Here is an 8,339-nt window from a genome sequence, read left to right as displayed (position 1 = left end):
TTGAATATATATTTCTCTTTTACAAAAACATCTAACTAAGTCATATCTTAATTAGAGGAGTTTCACTATTGCTAATAAAAAAAATGAGAAGAACACGTTAATTAATCAGAAGGAGACTTAATGTTTTTTTTACTGGTTACAGTTTAAATTCAAATATAAAAGGTGTGTGTTTATTTTCAGAAAGTAACAGAAACTATTGCAACTACTGCTTCAAATTCACAGATTGGTTTTTGGAGATATATCGATCATTCTGTGAAGTATCAAAACTTTAATGTAAAGATTTTTGAAAGTAGATGTCAAACAAACAATTTTTTTTTGTGTGTAAATAAGTTGGTAGATTGGCTAAGAAACCATGGTGACAATTTTGCCACCATACAAACTTTAAGTTTTTTAGCTTTTTAGAAATTTAAAAACTTAATGGAGTAAGGGAAAGAGGAAGCATGTGATTTGCGAGAAAGGGAAAATTACATAAGACTTTGGAATTATTTTATATGCATAAATTAATTTTTCCATTAAAGAAAAATTGACCAAATATGTTTGAAGTTGAAGTTTATGTTTTGAAGTTACTTTACTATTTGAACATTGCACAAATTTTACTATACAAATAAATTAATTTTGATGGGCTTCCTCACAGATAAATATCTATTACCTCCCTACTCTAACTTACACTACTTATGCTATCACTTACTATTTATTCTTGATTGAATCAACCTAAAACTTTTTTTCTCCCACCTTACCCACCAATAACCAATTGATGCTCTCTGAGACTGATGCCACCTACCGACTATCTGCATGGACTATTCTGGATCGCTATGGTATCCAACCTTTCTACTTCATTGTTAACCCCCATGGCAAGAGGGTATTCTCTTTTCTTCCATTCCGAAAACAGCCAAATTAGCCACCACAAAGGAAGGTGACAAAGAGTTAGGCAAACTACAGACAAAGGAAAACCTATTGTTAAAAAAGTTCACCCTTCCTGGTGCTATTCCATTTTGTGAGAAACTTCTAAGAAGAACTTCAGACCCAAGTATGTCCATTTGGTCAAGCATGTTCACTTGGATTTGAAAGGCATGAGATATCTATATCATAATGGTCGACTGATTTCCGTGCTAATCCAATGCAACTATTCTACTTGATACAGCTGCAGACACGTCCCCAGGGCATTTTCGAAACATGGTGTTTTGAATTAAGTAGGTATAAATCAATCACAGAGTAGAACCTTTAGAAAGGTTTTTATTAATTTAAATGTAGACATAAACATTAGAACACAAATGAGAGGAAAACAAATGAAACATTAACAATAGACAGACAAACCAGGGAGGTTACAGTGTAGCCTTACAGTGTTACCATAACACATGGATTGCGCATTTTGCATCTCCGAGAAGAATTTTCACTGATCAGAGCCCCCAGTTTAAATTTGGAGTATTCATTAGCCTCAGAAAGCTCCTTGGTACTGATCCAGCTCGCTTTATCACGTACCACACGCAAACCAATGGCTGTATGGCATCATTCAATCAAAACCGTACGAGTTTCCCAGTTGGACGCAGACCATATAGTGGAGAAGCTTCCACTTTTGGGAAGTCTACGATTTGCTAGAACATCAACGCCAGTTTTGCTGAATCAGTGGTATGGCCAGCCTCTTCGTCTGCTGCGAAGTTCCTCATCTCATCTTCTGGTCCGCAAGATCCGCAGGAGAATTTATTTATTTTGGCTGAAACGCGTAATGGAGGCTCTACGCCCTGCACTATTTGGGACATCGACTTGGAATACACTTGTTCATCCGGCGCTTGGGCCATGTACACACGTCTTTCTGAGACGATGGCGTGAAAAAATCAACCATCTTATCCTGGGCCATACTTGGTAGTAAGTAAATAGATCAAGATTTACAGGATGTAGCTTCCAGATTGTTCCTTTATCAATATGTCCATTGATCGTCTGAAATCAGTAATTTAAGCTTCCGGACTTTGAGGACTCTTCAATGCAAGATCACCAATCGGCCAGCTCCATACACACTTCAGGTACCGAGTCTCGGCAGTTAACTGCATTAAAACCTGTTTAACTCACTCTCTCAGGACATCTTGTTCGACCCAATACAAGGTTTCTGGACGTTATGGAAGGGAGAAAGGAATGATGTGATTGATTTGCTAAAATAAAGAGTAACTTCCTTGCAATTCTCCGGGCCTACCTCTTTGTGGTAATGTTCGTTATGGAACGTGAGATAAGAGAAGTTGGCCAGATGTTGGAACCAAAAGATACATTTTCTTATTGTTTCTTATTTCACAGTTATTTAATAAATTACTTTTTTTTTTGTTTAAGCATCTGCTCATTCAATTAATATTTTCCCAGAATCCTAAAAAACTTAATTTATCGGTGTGGATATATATATTATTGTTATATGAGTAACAAAACTGATGATAAGGGAGATAACAATTCGGCTTAATTTTATGGTCCATGATTATGGGGGCTGTTTCTAGAAGATCTAGCTATTCTTAAAGTGTTCATATTAATTTCCCTCTATACTGAATTAGTCATCTATTTTGTTATTTATTCTTTTATTTCGTGGAAGTAGTTCTTCAATCAAAACACATTCCTGGGATCAGTTTGTATTTTGTTGTAAACAGTGATATTTTTATGACAGGTGAATAAAATTTTCATAAATATATCTTTAATCTTTTGTATATTTCTTTATGCTTGAGGTGATCAGTAAAACTAAGTGATACTGATTGTAATAGGTGATTGATGTCTGTTTTAATGTTTGTGTGATTCAATAAACTTTTTTTCAGTTGTTCTTTTATTTCTTATATACATTTCATCAAATCACAAGGCAACTTTGAAATTTGAAATTTGTCTACCCCTATAGTTGCTGATGTTTCTGGATGAACATTGGGTCAAGCTCAGTTCATACAATCTAATCTCCATTTTTATGGTATTTCATATTTTGATGAACAATATTGTTCTATAACTTTCAAGATTATGAATTATATTGAGAAAATCACCTTTTTTAATTAATTGATTTGGATTAAGAGGGAGAGTTTGTTGTAACGTATATTTTTATTTATTTATATGTTTTAGTTTTTATTTTGACCACAATATGATGTATTCTATTACTACTCCTATTTATTTAGTCCTTTATTATCATATATTTTTTACCTTTTCTGAAAACATGCTGTGTGTAGTAACCAAGATAGGTTCTTGTCCATTTAAAAATGAATGAAAAATAGTTTATTATTCTGGGGGTAGGTCCTTTTAGAACAATTACAAAGGTAATTTTAATTTTACAATAAAATATATTGGCCAAAAAACACTGTGGCCACACTTAATTATAACTTATATTAAAAGTGTTTAAATCATTTTAGATACAGATATAAAAAGAAAAAAATTAAAAAACTAGCTGATTAAGTACATAAAAAACAAAACAAAAAGGTAGTTACAAAATATCTGTACTGTAATATTGGATTAGATAGGTGAAGTAAAAGGTAGTTAATATAAGGGTTTTAAACGAGGGAAGGATAGGTACATGATATACGTAGAGGGAATGGAGTTCCAGAGATATGCAGCTCAGCCAAAAAATGATTTATCAAACACAGCAGTTCTGTAAGGTGGATGATAGATGTCAGATAAATGATGCCTGGTAGTACGGGATTGGACTGAGAATTTGAATTGCAGGTTTTCTAGGATATAGGGGGAGAGGGTGTTGAGTATTAATTACTTGGAATAGAATGGAAGCTAGAAAATACTGGCATCGGAAGGATGGATAGAGCCACTTCAGCTCGGAAACATTATAACAAGTGTCACTTAGCATAAGTGGTTAAATACTCACAACTATATTATTTTCCATGGTTTTCTGTTATAACCTACGCTGCTTTAATTGTTTAACAGTTGATGTCTACTATTCACTCTAAATGGAGAAACATACTTTTCATTTGAGTCCCTAGGGCATAAATATGAATCACTTTAGCTTTTCTGGTCATAAATGATGACAAAGATCAACCATTTTCTCATGCCCACTGTCATGAGGGAGTTACAGTTGTGATTGTTACCATTTTTCTTTGAAGGAATGGTGTAATCAATGCCATCTTTACCTGATGGATCTATAGTGATCCACAGAGTCCTGTTACTCCTCTGATCAATAAATCTTAAGCAATGAAGAATAAACTCTGGAGTATGATTGCTTCTTGATACAAGTAGATTGGGCAATTTATTACTTATGTCAATAGAAAGTGATTTATTTCAAGAAATGGACTTGGAAAAAAGTAATTCATGATTTTACTAACCAAATATGAATAACTTAACTTTTTCAAGGGTTTAAAATTATTTTTTTAAATTTTTGTTACTTTTCAAAACCCAACCTCTTGATTAACAGAAACAATTATTTGTGACAGCCGGATTTGAAACCTGTGCCAAGAAGATAGGAACATAGTGCCTTACCTCCGATCCCACTACTTTTCAAATATTTAGTAAAATAGTAATATTGATAAGTAGTATATTTTTATTGGATTCAAGAAACATCTTAATAATTAACTGTTACTACACTACCTCTAATTTTATGTTTATTTTTACTTACTTTGCTCAATTAACTTTAAAAGAAGATAGTTATTTTTGCTTTAATTGTTTTGAATTGATTCAGGCTATTTTTAAACTTAAATTTAATGTTACTTTGTGTGTTATCACAGGATTAGTAATTAATAATGAACTTTGTTTGTTAATATATCTTTTTGGTTTGTTAATAGATCTGTTTGGTTAGTTAATAGATTTGTTTTGGTAATATTTATTCTTTATTATTAATCCATAAATGTGTTAGTTAATATATCTTCTAGGCATGCATCTTTAAATTTTAAACTTTAAACTTTTTGATTTATGTTTTGTGGATGTTGTTTATATGAATGTCTTTTTATAACTTCAAATTTATCTATGCTTTTTCTAAACACCAGTTTTGTTCTCTTGTATTAGCTGTACCTTCTCTGTATCTTTTTATTTTATTAGCCCTATTGATGACTTTTAGAGTAGGTCAGATTTTAATAAATAGTCGAATCTATTTTTTTTTTTTTTTTTACCACAACCCGGACCATCTTCCAATTTACATATGGTCAATAATTTATATATTATATTAATATCGTATATTACATAAAAAAAATTGTACCCTTTGATACTTTTAAATATTTTGTTTCAACTCTTTTGAGAATGTCTTGGACTCTTCTTACCCATTATCAAGCCTATGACAACAATAGTTTTACTGATTTATTTCTATATGTCATTCCGATAAACAAATGTCATATGCATATTCATTAAAACAAAATTAATTAAACTTTTACTTCTATTCAAATTAGCTATGATTTACTTTATTCTTTATGTGTCTATTCCTTAGACAAGTTATATAAAATATTTTATCAATTTTTCCTTCATAATTGGATCTCTCTTATTTGTCTTTATGCCTTAGATTACTTATGAAACCTACAAATCATAAATATCTAAAATTGGCCTCAAAACCATTATAATTAATATATAAGAAGATGATCAGTTTTTTTTAAGTTTACAACTATTTTTGTTTCACTTTTGACCGCAACCCTGACCATTTTCTTATATATCAATTTTTACGGTCAACTATATATACATATATACATTATAATGAATGTTTGTTTCATATTATTGTAAAGTCTATTATGTTAAAAATTACCACTTTACTTTATGCCCCTACTCTGTACTACACATTCCTACAGATTGTAGGCAGATAGTCCGAGTGGTGGTCAAAAAGGCACAAAATAATAAAAAAAACTATTTATTATAAGTATGTATATATAGTTGACTGTAAAAATTGATATATAAGAAGATGGTCAGGGTTGCGGTCAAAAGAGAAACTAAAATAGTTTACAACTATTTATTTTCCGACGTTTCGCCCCACTATGCAGGGCTTCATCAGGGCTAAAAAGATACAAAATGATACAATGATAAGAATAAAAATACAAAGATAAGATACAATGCTAAGAATAAAAACAAGTAACATCATTATATCATTTTGTATCTTTTTAGCCCTGATGAAGCCCTGCAAAGTGGGGCGAAACGTCGGAAAATAAATAGTTGTATACTATTTTTATTTCTCTTTTGACCGCAACCCTGACCATCTTCTTATATATTTATTATAAGGTTGGAAAGAATGTTTTTACGGTTTTTCTATTTACTTTGTATTTTTTAAATTATGTTTTTATTTTGGTTGACAACTATGGTAATATGTATTCTTTATTATTAGTCCATTACTGTGTTAGTTAATGTATCTTCTAGGCATGCATCTTTTAATTTTAAACATTAAATTTTTTATTTATGTTTTATGGAAGTTTGTTTATATAAAACAATTCCATATATTTCATATTCAAAAACAAAATGATGATTATTATTTATGCCATGTTTTGCTATTGCCATAGCTTTATCATTTTTCGGTTTTTAATATTGCTTTTATGCTGATTCATCCTGCTTTTAAAATATTGTGACATCTGTCCTGTATAAAACTTATTTTTACATTCTTCACAATTGATAAATTACATTTTGTTTATTTTCCTTCTCTATTTTATCCTTCAAATTTCTTATAAATTTATCTAATTTTTGATATTATAAACTCTGAATTTCAAATTTACATTTTCTTGTTTCTAAATTGCATTAATAATTTCATCAGTCATCCCAGGGATATATTTTAATAAATGCCAATGATTAATTTTCATCTTCATTATTATTGCTATTTTCCCTATTTATTGTTTCAAAATATCTGTTATCATTCCAATTTTTTTAATGTTTTTTTCTATCTTTTTAACATTTTGGTCTTCTTACTGCCATTTAATTATTAATGGACCCAAGTCAGATATTATTATTGTAATATATCTGTAGGAATAAAAGTTATTTTGTAAACATTTTTGCACACAATTTTTTTACGTATTTTAAATATGCTTCATCTGTTAGTATAAAAGCCTTTTTTATAAAATTTTTATCAGTAATTTAATTTGATATTTAAGATGATCTGAATGATATTTCAAAACTTTATTCCCTCTGTTATGTTTTTTATCTATTCTGTTTAAAATTTGATTTTAAACAAAAATAATATTTACATCCAAATATCTTAACTTACTTCATTTTTTTTTTTGTTATTAACATAAAAAAACATATGAAGATGATGGTCATGGGTGCGGTAAAAAAAACAACCAAAAATTAGTTAACAACTATTTTTTGTTTTCTTTTGACCGCACCCTCAACCATCTTCTTTATAATTTTTTTTGGTGTACATTATTTAGTAAATCTCTTTATAAATTATATCTCATAAATATTTTTTGTTTATAGATCATCAATATGTTTCTTGTTTTTTTTTATTTGTTCAATTGTAATTTTATTAAAAAAACTACTGCTCAAAAATTTTAATATGAAAAAGGAAAAAATAAATAAGTGTTTAAACAGGAAGAAAGAAGACCTTCAGATAAAATAAAATTATCAATATGTTACATTGTTCCAATAAAAAAATTCCAGTAGGCAAACAGACAATGTTTGCTAAAGTCAATATAAACAATTATGATCCACAATTAAAATTAAAATAGCTTTTAATTTTAAAACTCTATATTTTTACACATTAGTATACAGTATGTAACTATGAATCATAACTAAGGTTATTACACTCAAAGTATATATTTATCCTAATTGACATTCAAAAACTAATAAATGTTTTTATTATTTCTATGTTGGTTTTATGAGCATTTATATAGTTTTTGACTAATGTTTGTTCAACTGTTCAAAGATGTTGTTTTTTAAAGATTTTCTTGTAAAAAAAAACCATTTTCATTTTTAAAATTTTTTCCAGTTTTTACACCTTGACACAAATATGTTTTCAGTATTGAAACTCAAAACTAATCTTCTAAATTTGATACAAATTCCTAGGGTCATCTAATAAATTCGATAATCCATGAATTTTAATTTATTAAACATTTTGTGTACAATTCTTTGTGTTTGCAAACAGAAAAAAATTAATATATCATTGATATTTTATTATTGAGTTGAAGAAGTAACATGGTTCTTTTTTTTTTTTAATTAATTTTTAATTTATAATGCAATTTATTTCCTTGCTCAAAGTTGTATGAAATTTAAAAAAATAAAAACAGTAATTTGTCTTAAATGAAATTTTAAACTGACTATTAGGCAGACCTAGTTAAAATTTATTTTAATTATTATTTTAAATACAGTATTTAAAAAAGCAAATATTGAGCATTTTGAAAATTTTAATTTGTTTATATAAAAAGTACTTATCTTAAATAAAAAATATTTGAATATGAGGAGGAGATGGTTGACTGTGGATGATGTATATGAGGAGA

General features: G+C 28.9%; 1 protein-coding gene across 1 annotated transcript in view; it reads left to right on the top strand.

Annotated features, from left to right (window-relative positions):
- Nucleotides 1-2,385: 2,385 nt before the first annotated feature.
- LOC106690718 (lysosomal proton-coupled steroid conjugate and bile acid symporter SLC46A3) overlaps nt 2,386-8,339 on the top strand; it is a 25,185-nt gene continuing 19,231 nt past the window's right edge. Inside the window, exon 1 of the mRNA XM_014436243.3 lies at nt 2,386-2,638. The gene's annotated coding sequence lies outside the window, so the exon portion shown is untranslated. The remainder of the gene's footprint in view (nt 2,639-8,339) is intronic.

Source organism: Halyomorpha halys, unplaced genomic scaffold (assembly GCF_000696795.3).
Source record: "Halyomorpha halys isolate HHAL.00 unplaced genomic scaffold, Hhal_1.1 Scaffold1839.1, whole genome shotgun sequence".
NCBI lineage: Eukaryota > Metazoa > Arthropoda > Insecta > Hemiptera > Pentatomidae > Halyomorpha > Halyomorpha halys.
The sequence above is the reverse complement of the archived record's forward strand: the minus strand, read 5'-3'. Positions and strand labels throughout refer to the sequence as shown.